Source organism: Drosophila eugracilis, unplaced genomic scaffold (assembly GCF_018153835.1).
Source record: "Drosophila eugracilis isolate 14026-0451.02 unplaced genomic scaffold, ASM1815383v1 contig_2167, whole genome shotgun sequence".
Taxonomy (NCBI): domain Eukaryota; kingdom Metazoa; phylum Arthropoda; class Insecta; order Diptera; family Drosophilidae; genus Drosophila; species Drosophila eugracilis.
The window spans coordinates 3488377-3501616 of NW_024573052.1; the positions used below are offsets into that span (position 1 = coordinate 3488377).

At 42.9% G+C, this 13240-nt stretch overlaps 1 long non-coding RNA gene across 4 annotated transcripts; it reads left to right on the forward strand.

Annotated features, from left to right (window-relative positions):
* Positions 1-6051: 6051 nt before the first annotated feature.
* LOC108105417 lies at positions 6052-8183 on the forward strand. 4 transcript variants are annotated; one of them, XR_001772355.2, is made up of 7 exons: positions 6052-6152; positions 6829-6914; positions 6978-7035; positions 7091-7216; positions 7272-7451; positions 7503-7611; positions 7679-8183. It is a non-coding gene; the product is annotated as an uncharacterized LOC108105417 (long non-coding RNA). The 4 variants fall into 4 exon arrangements; XR_001772358.2 differs by having other exon boundaries at positions 6978-7025; XR_001772357.2 differs by lacking the exon at positions 7272-7451 and having other exon boundaries at positions 7091-7247.
* Positions 8184-13240: the final 5057 nt, after the last annotated feature.

Here is a 13240-nt window from a genome sequence, read left to right on the forward strand (position 1 = left end):
TATGGATCGAAGAGGCGCCTCCGGGCACTTGCGACCCAAGAACTTTTATCATGGGACAGGTGGAGCAGAGGGTGGGATGGGACAATGCTTACAACACTTGATCGGAGGTGATTTCAGAGTGCTCGGACCTGAGACTGGAACTCCTCGAATTTGGCATTGATAAAGCCGCGGACGAGTGGACAGGCGGACATCGGCGACACAGATATACATAGTCCAGATACAGATACAGATACTAAATCGCGCTGCCAGTTTGTAATGAAAAATTGATTAAAGAACGCACACCTATAGCAGACGTCGACGGACCGATCAAATAATAAATTTATCACAAAATAAACGTGGAAATTAAACACCGAACAGGCCGAACCGAACCAGGCCAGGAGTCATCGAGCAGAGGAGCAGAGGAAGGGCGAATAAATGAGATTACAATTAATAAAATAATCGATAAGTGGCCGGTAGTCGCCTACATAAATATATCTGTAGGAATATTATATTGGTGTGCTGGCCAGATTGTAGAGCCAAGTTAATTACGCTTTCTGATTTGCCGTAACCACTCGATTCAGATTGCCTGGCGGAATGCTCCTGAGATTGGTTCCCAGGCCATGCAATGCTATCCTCCCACCCCACGGGTGTCCAGGCTGATATATGCTTTGTATTCCTGAACTCTGATCCATTATGGAAGGTTCAGAGCTGAGGGTATGCCCCGAAACCCTAATCCTCAAAGTAGAACAGAAGGGTTTATGACCCCTTCCACAAATCTCCTATAAAAGCCTTTTCAAGTCTGGTCACATTACTGAAGTTTATCTGTCACTGCCCAACACTACTTTTAGAATGCAAAAAGGCGGCATCGCCGCTTATTAGAATTACACTGCACGCGTCGCAAAAGCTTTGTTTATATTTTGGAATACACAAAACCTATACCAGGACCCAATGGGGAGCATCGCCAATGCCGCGTACCTGGGATTTCTGTGCCGGGTCTGCATGAATACCCACCGTCACGTGATCCTCCTGTTTGGGGACCGCGGCATTAAGATGCAGCTGGTGGAGAAGCTGGCAAAGTATCTCCACATACACGTCACGCCAGGTGACAAAAAGCCCAGGGTTCTTTGCATAGTTTGCGTTGAAAAACTTCTTAAGATCGAGCAGGAGGAACTTAATGCCGAAGGGAATGAGCCACCACCTCCAATAGCATCGTATGCAAGTAACCTCCAAGACGACGCACTCAACTCAAGTAATCAGGATGTGTCCCCATTGAATCTCACACACAACCCATCAATAGCACCAGATCCCCAAGATCTGGCACTGCCACCAGCTCGACGAGGCAACGGTAAGGAAAGTTTCCTCCAAAAGTTCTTTCCAAAGCATATAATGTTTATAAATCTTTCATGCAGAGGACTAGCCGGAAGCCCTGGCGAAACCTTTCCAATCATATCTACTTCATATGCGTTTCTACGTGGATCTCTTTCGTTTATTCTTTAATGTACAAATGTTATGTGGTACGAGCATGCCCAGCAGTGAGTGGCGTAGCTTACGGATGCTTCCATATTGATAAATTTATAAATCTACTTTACGGCCAGATATAGATCTCCAGACTGTGTTATCTCAAGAACTGAATAAACCAGCATTATAATAGTATGTTATATACGATCTCAACTGCTAGTGATTCAATATTCAAACTGGATGATGAAATTTTTAAACCTGGACAAGTACATTTTGGCCATGATGTTACTCCAATAGTGGAGACGGAAATAGAATGTGCCTCGTGCTGAGCTTCACATAATTTAAGCTCTTCAAGCCATCTTCTGTAAAAGAATTATTTTCATTTTTAAGCTAAGAACCCAAATAGCCCATAGACTAGGTGGCCAATGAAGGTGTCAGACTCCAGAGTGGGCAGATCCTGATACCTGATAGTACGTCTGTGTGAGTGGTCCATAAGTTCCCAGTGGCACGGGACGGACTGGGACTAACCGCAGCCGGGAAAACTTAACTAAACTTATTTCTACGCGATTCACATTGCATTGCTGACCTACAAGCCATTGCAGCCTACTACGGATTATGGGGCATTCGTAGCCCTCGGCTTATACATTAAATATAAGGATAGAAAAAAGTTGGCCACTTACATGGATTCCCCGCTTGGCGCACAGATTTTTCGTCTTAGAGGTATCGCCATAAATAACCCGCATCCAAGTCATCGGAAATCCAGAAAAGTCCATGATGCACTGCATCCTCATGGAGTCCAGGTAGACCCAGTACGATGGAGAGCACCACTGTAGACCACTTCGAGACACTGTACTAGCACAAACACACACACCTTGAAATGAGTTGACTAGTTTTTGGCGGTCCGCAGAGCTTAAGTCACGACTTTTGTGCTAGAAGCAGTTGGGAATTTTTGGTACCCTAGAATGTGCGAAAACTTTTACATTTTACATTGGATTCTCACTCAAGTTTACATGCACTTTACATTTGACTTTTAAATTTACATAGCCGTTGACATTAAAAAAAAAAACGTTAAAAATCAAATTAATTTTTCATAATATTTTACGTAATGTAGAAGTCCATTCCCCCAGACTATTTTGGCCATTAAGTAAGGCCTCCGCTGGTCTCTCATAATCGTCGAAAAGAAGTTTCCTTTCTTCAAATGGAGCTATATTTCGACAAAATAAGTTAATGTTAGAAAGCCTATCTTCTTTATGATTGCGGATCCTCGGAATTTTAATCAAAAAACTTAATCTTTGTCCACTTTTTGCAAATGCAAATTGTGGTCAGCCTTGAAAATAGCTTTCTCCCATTTTTCTCCTCAAGACGACAGTATTGTGTCCATAACTGAGCCAATAATGGTCCGAATATGGAATGCAATACCTCGTTGAGTTTGTCTTCTCAATCCTAGTCGATCTGCATTCACACTTTAAAATGTCAAATTATTGCCATTTTTCGAAAAAATTAAGATATTTCCCCTTATCGAAAATTCTATACTTGTTTGCTCGCCATTTCTCTCTCAAAATTACTGTATTTTGCTTATAGCTAAGCCAGTAATGGTCAGAATTTGGAATTTCATACCTCGTTGAGCTCGTAATTTGATTTCCATCAAAACTGCATCCCCACCTTGAAACGTAAAAATGTTCCCATTTTTCGAAAATTTTGATGATGTTACCCCTTATAAAAAATTCAAAAAATTGTTAAAAATTCAAATCCACAAAATCGTCAAATCAATGATGAGGAAGTTTGTTGGGGTCGTAAGCTTCACAAAACAGTCTTTACATTAAGTCTGAGCCTTCTTTTGACCAAGTTGTAGGTGTAAATCCGATCAGATCTATGATAATTTTCTGGCGAAACGCATAATCCTGATTTTGGCCCCAAAATAACAAGAATTATTGCTATAACAAAGCCAATAATTGTCAGAATGCAGAATGTGATGCAGCGTTGAATTCGTAATTAAAATTCCAATCGAACTGTGTCCCCACCTTAAAATGTCAAATTTAACCGTTTTTCGAAAATTTTTATGATGTTACCCCTTACAAAAAATCTGAAAATCGGTTTATCTCATTTTTCTCCTCAAGACACATTATTCTGCCCATAACTCAGCCAATAATGGTCCGATTATGGAATGTATTATCTCGTTGAGTTCGTAATTTGATTTCCAACAAAACTGTATCCCCACCTTGAAACGTAAAAATCTTTCAATTTTTCGCAAATTTTGATGATGTTGCCCCTTACAGAAAATCCAAAAATTAGTCAAAAATTCAAATTCACAAAATCGCTAAACCAATGATGAGGAAAGTTTGTTGGGGTTGTTAGCTTAACAAAACAGTCTTTATTTTAGCTCTGAGTCTTATTTTGACCAAGTTATAGGCATAGAACCGATGAAAAATAGTCCCATTTTCTGTCGAAACTCGTAATCCTGATTTCTGCTCAAAAGTAATTCGAATTATTCTCATAACAAAGCCAATAATTGTCCGAATATGGAATGTCATACATCGTTGATCTCGAAATTAAAAATCCAATCGAATTATGTTCACAGTTTGAAATGTCAAGTTTTGAAAATTTTTATCAATTTTGATGAAGGGCTACCGGAAATGCGAAAATTGCTTAATCCCATTTGTCTTCTCAAGATTACGCTATTTTGTCCATAACTAAGCCAAAAATGGCCCAAATGAGGAATTAAATACCTCGTAGGGCTCGTAATTTGATTGCAATGATTCCCAATTGGTTTGCATTCAAATCTGGGAAACTTCATTTTTGGGCATTTTTTGAAAATTTTGATGATGGTACCCCTTATCAAAAATGCGAAATTTCGCAAATCTTTATTTTCTTAAAATCAAAAAACCAATGATAGGGTTCTTTAGTTCTGGTCGTTAGCTACACAAAACTGTTTTTATTTTAGCCGTAAGGCCCATAGTGACTAAGCTATTGTTAAGAAGCCACAACAAAACATTGCAATTTTCTGTCAACAGCCTCGACTTAGTTTTGTGCCCAAGGAATCAGTGTTGAAATGCCATACCTTTCAGTCATAACTGCTTTCAAGCATGAAAGAGTATACTTTTGCTGATAACTTAAAGATAATATTCTAAGAGTACATATTCAGAGAGAGAATACATTTCCCACAAACGTCCTTTTATGAGATTTCCTATTTACTGGTTTGATTTACCTCCTGGCAAGACTCGTGTCCGCAGGCCAAATACAATTTTAATGACCCAACTCTCGGCGAGCACAATGTACTGATCCCGCCCTGGGAAATGGGGTTTACAAAGTCGCGGGACGCAATTCTAATTAGCCAATGCGGGGCCATAAACGGCCGGAAGGGTGGGAAAACCAGTGGGTGGCGTGAGGCTGAAGGGAGAACTTAAATCAAATTAAGTCGCAAGTTGATTGCGCATTTTACAGTCCTGTTTTGCTTATGGGGGGTGGCGAATGGCGAATGGCGATTGGCGTTTGGCGTTTTTAATAATGTTGTTTCCCATTTCGCGACCAGCGTCATTATCAGCATGTAATTTCTCATTTTCATAGTCAATTAAGTCAATCACACGCCCTTTTAGCCACCGCAAGGCCTTTGAAAAGCTGAAAGCTGAAAACTGAACACTGAATACTGAACGTTGAAGGCCAGCCAAAAGGCGAAAGCCGAAAGCCACCCCCTGGAAATTAACACGTTGGCGGTGGTGTGTTTCCGTTTCCGCTTCTCCCCCGCCCTTTGTTTATTTGTTGGGCTATTTGAAAGCGCCGCAGTGCGCGTTTATTGCTCAATTTGGAAAAGGGAATAGGAACAGGCATTACGTATTCATATGCTCATCGGGCTCATCGATGAGCGATGGAGGATGACTGGATGGATTCGGAGAGCCCGGAAAATGCAACCAACCGACCACGCCACCCACCCCCTGGGCAAGGGCGAAGGCAACGGCAACGGCAAAGGCAATAACTGTAACAATTTCAAGCACTAAAACGACACGTGGCAGCTGCTTTTAAAATTGAATTTCCTGCCATGTAATCTTGTCCAGAGTCAATTGTTTCTGTTTTTCTGTGTGTGGCTTTTGCACCACCCCCTTGGTTTTCCACCCGCACGTGCCGTCGCCGCATTGTTCTTTTTGTCTCTTCCGAAGTTGGCAGTTGTTTTGGGTGCTCTGACTTTGGGTGCGCCGCGGTCACACTTTCTTATTTATGAAGATGCGGCCAATATGTTGACGATTTGCTGACCCGACTCAGAGCCCGGAGACCGGAGCCCAGAGATACCCAAAGTTTACTTTATGGGTGTGAATGAGGCTTTGTTCATTCACAGATTGACTTTCTAATGGGGTGTGAACACACGGTGGGGAGGGGGAGGCACGAAACACGGATTGATGTGGCGGGATAACAGGGATCAGCAGGTCTTTGTGGGATCTGGAATGAGGGATAAATAAATAGGGCGGAGATTAGGTATCGAAAAATAATTAATATAGAGTGACCTAATTTGAAAAGTCAGATGGGTTACTCGTGCAGATAACTTTCAAGAATGCTAATTAAATCGTTTACTTCTATTCGATTACCAATCGATAGTTTTCACCCCACGTGACTGACAGTCCATAGATTTTCTATAACGAAACGTCAAGTTCGCACATTTCTTGCTGGATTGTCCATGGAGTCGAAGCTCACACGCCTAATTAACATGCCAATGAGTCGGCAGTAAGGTAAGTAACTTTACCCCTAATAAACCGAGAAAGAGACACGGCCACGGCAAGGGAAAGAGGCAGGACGGAGGCAGTTGCGTGCGGGGCCGAGGAACGTGCGCCATTAAAAAGCCACGAACATCAATTTAAATATTGCATTACCATGATTTGCATAAAGGGTGCACGCATGGCTCTTAACAAACATTCATATACTCGCCCATTCCCCCGGGAAACTCAAATCACAGACAGAACAAAGGGAAAACCCATTAAACCAATATAAATTTGCACTTTCACATTTTCACATGACCCCGGCGAGTGTTTATCCCCCTCTGGTGGTTGCTGCGGTGTCGATCGACTAATTTGAATTTGAATTTGAATGCACCCCCGCAGCCCCGCACCACGGCACCTTTGCACCTTGGCTGCCTGGCAGCACCTTCCCACGACATCGATACGACACACGATACGATCCCAACCATTAGCGGACAAAGGAACAGCTCGCGAGACACCTGTGAGGGGGACACTAAGCGAAATAAATATACATGTTAAGCGAGAATAGTATTGGAAGTAGCTTATATAGTATATATATGCAATAATAATATATATGTAATATAGAAATTAAATCACGTTGGCCTTGATTCCAAGTATCCGACGACTTAAAATTCAAATCGAAATTCTAACAGTCAAAACCTATTCCCAGGACAAGAGCCCCAGTGTGTTCATTCGTTCGGAACACCACCTAGCAGTAACACCCAAAACACAAAGCCAAAAATGGCTTTCCCTTTGGTAAGTTAAAAATAAAAACTTTTAAGTGCGAAAATAAACTACAAGCAGACTGTGATCTTCCAGCCGTCCCAAAATGTCTTGGTTGGCGTTTTCGGAAGTGGACAGGGGATGGTTAGCTGTCGTGAGTAACAGCGTAAAATAAAACATCGTTGAATAACCTTACACTTTCCAATTAGATACACTCAAGCTCGGGCTTAAACAAACAATGGTTTCTGATCTGCCACAACCAACCATCAACACTATGAGGAGGGAATGAGGAACACACACTGAACGACACCGAGAGAGCCTTCCAGCATGCTCTCGTAAGTGAGGAAAACCTTAATGCCAAACTCGGTACTTATTACATTTCCCAATTAGTAACACAGCGCAGGTCCGTGTGAGATGGGCTAACACATACATCCTACACGTGTACACGTCCTACACATACATATAACCTACGTGTTTCGGTTATACTAAGATGGAGATTCTCAGCAAAACGATGAACAAACTTACACATTCGAAAATTCAACGATCGGAATTTTCGAAAACATACACTAAGTAAGAGCACCTCAATACTAGGCTAAACTAATCCTTACACCTTCCAAATAGCTACACACCGCAGGTCCATGCAAGACAGGCGAATTTCTGATCCGAACTCTACACTACAAGTTAAACGACAAACTAGGATAAGGAACTATCGGAATTTTCGATATATAAAGTAAGTAAAAGAACCTTAATACCCTTTTACCCTTATCAATAACCATATCCTTGCACTTCCCGAATAGCTACACATCCAGGCCCATGTATGATGGGCTTGTTTCTGATCCAAACTACACTACAAGTTGAACGACAAACTAGGTTAAGGAACGAATAGCTCAGATCGCAGGTCCATGTAAGACGGGCTTGCTTCTGATCCAAACTCTAGGCTAAGGAACTATCAGAATTTTCGATATATAAAAGTAAAAAAAAAACTCTTCGCACTACAAGTTGAGCGGCAAACTAGTTTAAGGAACGAACTCTGGAACTGATGCTACTACAAGGATACCCATTAACTAGCTGTAACCAACTTTGCTTTGAGCTGTGCCGCCCAACATAAGCTGGACACATTGGATGGACTCTCGGGAATATCTGATGCTGCTACGAATCCCTACTATGATCTAGAATAACACATAAAACGACGACGAGTTCTTGCTGTGTGTTTGCTGCGAAATGTATTTCTTTCTGTGTAGAACTCGAGTGAGTTCAGCCTTTTATTGCATTATTATTGGTAAATAAACAAAGTGAGCGGCAGGCAGGGCAAACACGATCGCACGGAGGGCTTCGGCTAGGGAAATCAATCAATGGAAATGGAAATGGAAACTCGGTGGCAATTTGCGACAAGCGTAGTCGTCGATCTGGTGGCGATGGAAAAGCCAGGGAACGGAAGTCGTTAAAAGGGTTGTCCTCTATCTGTCCGCGCCCCACCCACTGACCTGTGAACAGCCCGCCAGCGCGTGTTCACCGCCTAATTGTCCGCGACTGAAAGGGGTCGAGTGGCCTCTGGAGAGCCTGTACTAGGGGAAAGTCGTCTCTGAAGTTATGTTTTGACATAATTATATAATATTTACAAACTGTTATCAAGGATATGTTGTTGTTTTCTTGCAAGTATCTCTGGCCATAGGTCACAAGGAAACGAGGTCAGGGGTGGGCAGCGCCTTGGAGCGCCACAGAGTGGTCAGCTCAAAGAACTCCATAAATCAGGGGGCCTGGGCAGGACAGGCTGGGTTACAGCCGGACAATTGACGTCAACAATAAGTAACAATGATGTCAACTTGTAATTGAATTGATTGACAATATTTTATGTAGAAGCAGAGGCCAACAGCGCAGCGTTTCCGGGGACGAGGGTTCCAAGGACCCTTAATGACAGAATTTGTTTAGATTAGCATTAATCGGGGGGTTGGGGTGTTGTTGTCCGATGGACCACTGGGTGAGTGGCCATAAAAAACGATAAGGAGATTCAATAAAAATACTTTAAGCGGAAAAACAAACTTGAATGGCGATAAAAAACGAGAGAAGGGAGCAGCGCACACAAAGGGCAACTCCGCCTGGGCGATTGAAAGGGCGAAAAGGCAAATGAAAAAGCCAACAAGGACATGGACAATATGTGCGGGACACCCCCGTCAGGACGAGCGAAGAAACTGCGCTTTTTAACTAATGAAATCGTTTGCTAAATGAAACGTGAAAAGTCAAATCAAATGAAAGCCAGCCAGAGTTCTTTTTTCTCGCCAGCGGAAGCGGAAATGTGTCGCCGTTCAGTGGCAGACGGGACCCAAAAGGACCAACAAGGAGCAACAAATAACTGCAAAATTTTAAAATCCAATCTCGACTGCGGTTACGCAAAACCAATTTAAATCCACTTGAGAGGCGGAGCTCGCTCGATTTCTGGCTTGGATCGGATTTGTTGGGACTCGGATTCAGTTTTGATGTGTGGCTAACTGTGTGTGCTCTTCCGTTTCCGGGAGGTTGGGTTAGTGGAGGGTGGAGGATGGAGGATGGCTAACGGCACAGTCACTGCGGTCTGCACTCGGCTGTGCGATTAATTTGCTGATTTATTCGCAACGGAAGGGTTGCTTAATTCCCACTGACGGCTCTTTTATTTATTTACTCGTCCAGCCTGGACGCAAAACAAAAGTAACTAACTTAGACCCAACCCCGTGGCCCAGATGGGTCTGCAGCAGTTTCCAACGGGGTATACAAGACCCAGGTTGGGGAAACTAGAAGAGCAACTATGAGTAAAATCAAGTTTGAGTTCAGAAAACAATATTGTTTTGGCAGAAAAACTAATTTGTTTGGAGATAGTCTCAGTACGAAATTTAAGAACTTTGGTATTTATTCTACGGTAATCCCTGTTCCATCAGTTACCCTGCTGAAAAATAACCCATCCAACTAGAGGCAAAGAATAATTCGGGCGGGCCAAAAAGTTTATCGTGGATGCCTTTCATTTGATTCATTTTTCTTCTTGGCTTTTTTTTTTGCCGGTTCTCGGTTTTTCCCATTTCATTTTCCTGGTTTGCATATGCACAAAAGTTGTTTGTCGGACCCGCTAGCCAATTACTGCAATGAACAAACACATCCAAACATACAGACGAGCATAAATATCTCCAGCCAGGACAGCTCCGTAATTCCACGGAGTCCCAAGTCCTGACTCCTGACTTCTGACTCTACGCCCTGTGCAGTGGTCGGCTGGATTTGTATACTTGTTGTCTGGTTATCAACATGCTTCCGGAACTTAATGGCCTGAATCCTTTTGCTGCCTTGATTTGACTCCCTTTCCACTATTCGCCATGGTCCTTGGCAGGACTCGAATAAAGTGCGTTGGCCTGTGAGATCCTGCAAGACTATCCTATGGCTATCATAACTATTGCTAAAAATATACAGATTTGGTTGATATTTTGGCAAATTTGAATATCCTGAAGATACTAGTTACTCAGGAACCTAAGAGCTAGTTTTGCTACCCGAAAACTGAAACTGAGCTGACATCTCTCCGAGACGCGAAGTTTACGATTCAGGATTCAGGATCCCATCCATAACGGAATTCCCTGCCCGGTTCCGCCTCCTATTGTTTGCTTAGCTCCGGTTGTGCTTTGTTTTTAATGCGCTTTTGATGAAACCATCATGTCACATTACATCAAACCAAACCAAACAGGACAAAACAAAGCCAAACAAAGGAGCGTACTTGGTATATGGGACGCACACGCAGATGGCCGACGAATCCGGCGAGTCCTCTGAGTCCTGCGGGGGTGTCGGGCCACACACAATCCTCCCGGGGTACAAGGATTTCGGCCATTTAGCAGCGGCAGCTCGAAATCTCATAAACACTTTGCTCGGCACAAATTGAAATCTGGTTAGCAGGATGGCAAGGATGGGGAGGGGAACTAAACAAACGTTGGCACGCTTTTCAGCGTGCAAGAGGCTGTGGACGTGAGAAGAGCACTGAGGTTGCACTGAGCGAAAAGACCGAGGAAGTCATTTAACAAAGCGAAAGTCTTCCCCTCAAGACAATGAGAATGTGTCTCATATTTTGTTTCACTGCACGGGAAATGGAGTTCATGCGTGCAAATCAAAGTGAACTGGGCAAGTGTAGCCAAGCAGCAAAGGACAAAGGGCAAGAAGTCAGGGGTGGGCGGTTAGATTCTCCTGGATGGCGGGGGGCAATAGTGGGTGGTGGTGCACAAACACATTTATTGGCTCGGCCAGAGCGTATTAGCTGACGACGTGAGACTCTGCCCGTGGGACAAGATTCATGGGTCTTGTTATTCCCTTTTCGAAGGATGCGGCTAAGGGGTTACTGGCGGGATTCTTTATTGAATTTTTATGGGATCGTAATGGGGATCGTTTAGCAGAAAGGTCGTACGAGTCGTTTACAAGCAAATGTCTTGCGGAATAAAACCAAACTTGGTTACGACTTGAGCAAAGGGATGCTAAATGCGGACTTCTTTTGCAGACTTAAAACTGATTTAACTAAGATTTATCAAGATCAATTCAGATTTCATTAAAGGCAGTAAAATTGTGAAGCATAAAGGATATACTCTTCTAGTTCAATGTCATAAATAAACAAATCGAATAACTCAAACCCCAGTCAAGTATTCCCCTCAAACCGAAGAAAAACTGCATTTGTCTAATCACAACTTATTGACCCTCAGCCTCGATGACCCAACGACTTCAGATCTCGCCCGAGAGCCTGACGATGACCTTAGGTAGTGGGCACTCCATGGGTCTTTGTGAGTCTATTGTGACTGTCATTGCAGTCGAACTGTCGGAGTAGTAACCCCTGCCCCAGGTCTATTATGTTTTTTAGTACTTCCTCGAGCAGAGAGCCCCGAACTGGCAACAACAATGGCTGGGCGGCAATGTGTCATGCTTGTTGATTTGTAAGGATGCAGTACAGCCGCTGGGATTGTATTGACCGGAAAATCATAAAGCTCTTTGTTGCCGAGAGGAAATCAAATCAAAGCAGCCTCGTCATGGAGCTGGACCATCTATTCGAAACCGGAAATGTTGCCCAGTGCATTTAATCTCTGTCCGCTCTTCGATTTTCCATTACCCGATTATAATCCTACCTCTCCCTCTCCCTTTTTCCGCGCTTCCTTCGTTTTTTGAAAAGTCTCTGCTTCCGCCGCAAAAGTTGCTCCGATCGTCGGCGTCATTATCATGGAAAATTGTTTATAAGTTGACAGGCAGTAAACAGGATTTGCCTGAGCAGCAGGCAGAAGGCAGAAGGCAGAAGGGGAAATGCTAGGAAGTCAAAGTTTGGACCCAAATTAACATCCAACTATGACAGGAAATCAACTTCCCCCTATATGTATGTGGGTGAGTGTGTGCATGTGTGTGTGTGGTCTGTTTTGCTCTGTTCGGAAAATGTGGAGCAAGTGGAAAATCGAATGTGGCGAGAGGTTAAAGTTCAGCCAGTTGGTTCTAACTTCGAATTGAGCTGGCATCTTTGGTTTTCATACACTTAATATCGATATTGATATATATATAGTTGGTTCAGAATTGGTATTATGCATATTCTATAGGTTATCCCCTCCCCAAAGTTTTCCAGCTGGCTTGGCTGGCTCACTTGTTGTCGGTGGCTTCAGGTTTTCCATGGCTCCCTGGCAAATGACCCATAAATGACACGCACACAAAACGATTTCCCGCCGCCTGAGTTGACATGACCTGACCTGAATGAGCAATGTCCACCCCGCACTATCTGGATATCTATATGAATATATATCAGGATCCCATCACCACTCGTACTCACATCCACAAGCCACGCCATGCTCTTCCTTCGCTCGAAGCCAATGTACCTGCACAGAGAAAATAAAACATAAGAAATTATTAGTTTAATTTAATAACAGTTTGGTAATTTGAGAAAAGATCTTCTTAACTACAAAGTAAATGAAATCAAAGTAAGTTTAAACCAATTCAGCTTAATTACAATACAGAAACGCTAATCGCTCGAGCAATTTGATAGAATTTTGAAACTTAAATCGAAATTATATAGAATAATAAGCAAAGGTAAATAAAGTTAGCACTACAAAATAGAGATAAATATCCTTAAATGAAAAAAACAAATATTGGAATACGGAGTCTAGGATACAGTCTTTTATTTCCGTGTACTATACCGCTTGGCTTATCCATTTATGAGTGCACATTAACCATTATGATTTATCCACATATGGGTGAGGTGGGTTGGTGGGTTGATAGGTTGCTGGGTAGTGGGGTGGTAGGCAGTTGGGTGGTCGGGCGGTTGGACACGGATGAGCGCCGTCCGGTAAGTGCCGCTGTGCATTTAAGTGGAAACTATAGATAATATTTTTATAGTT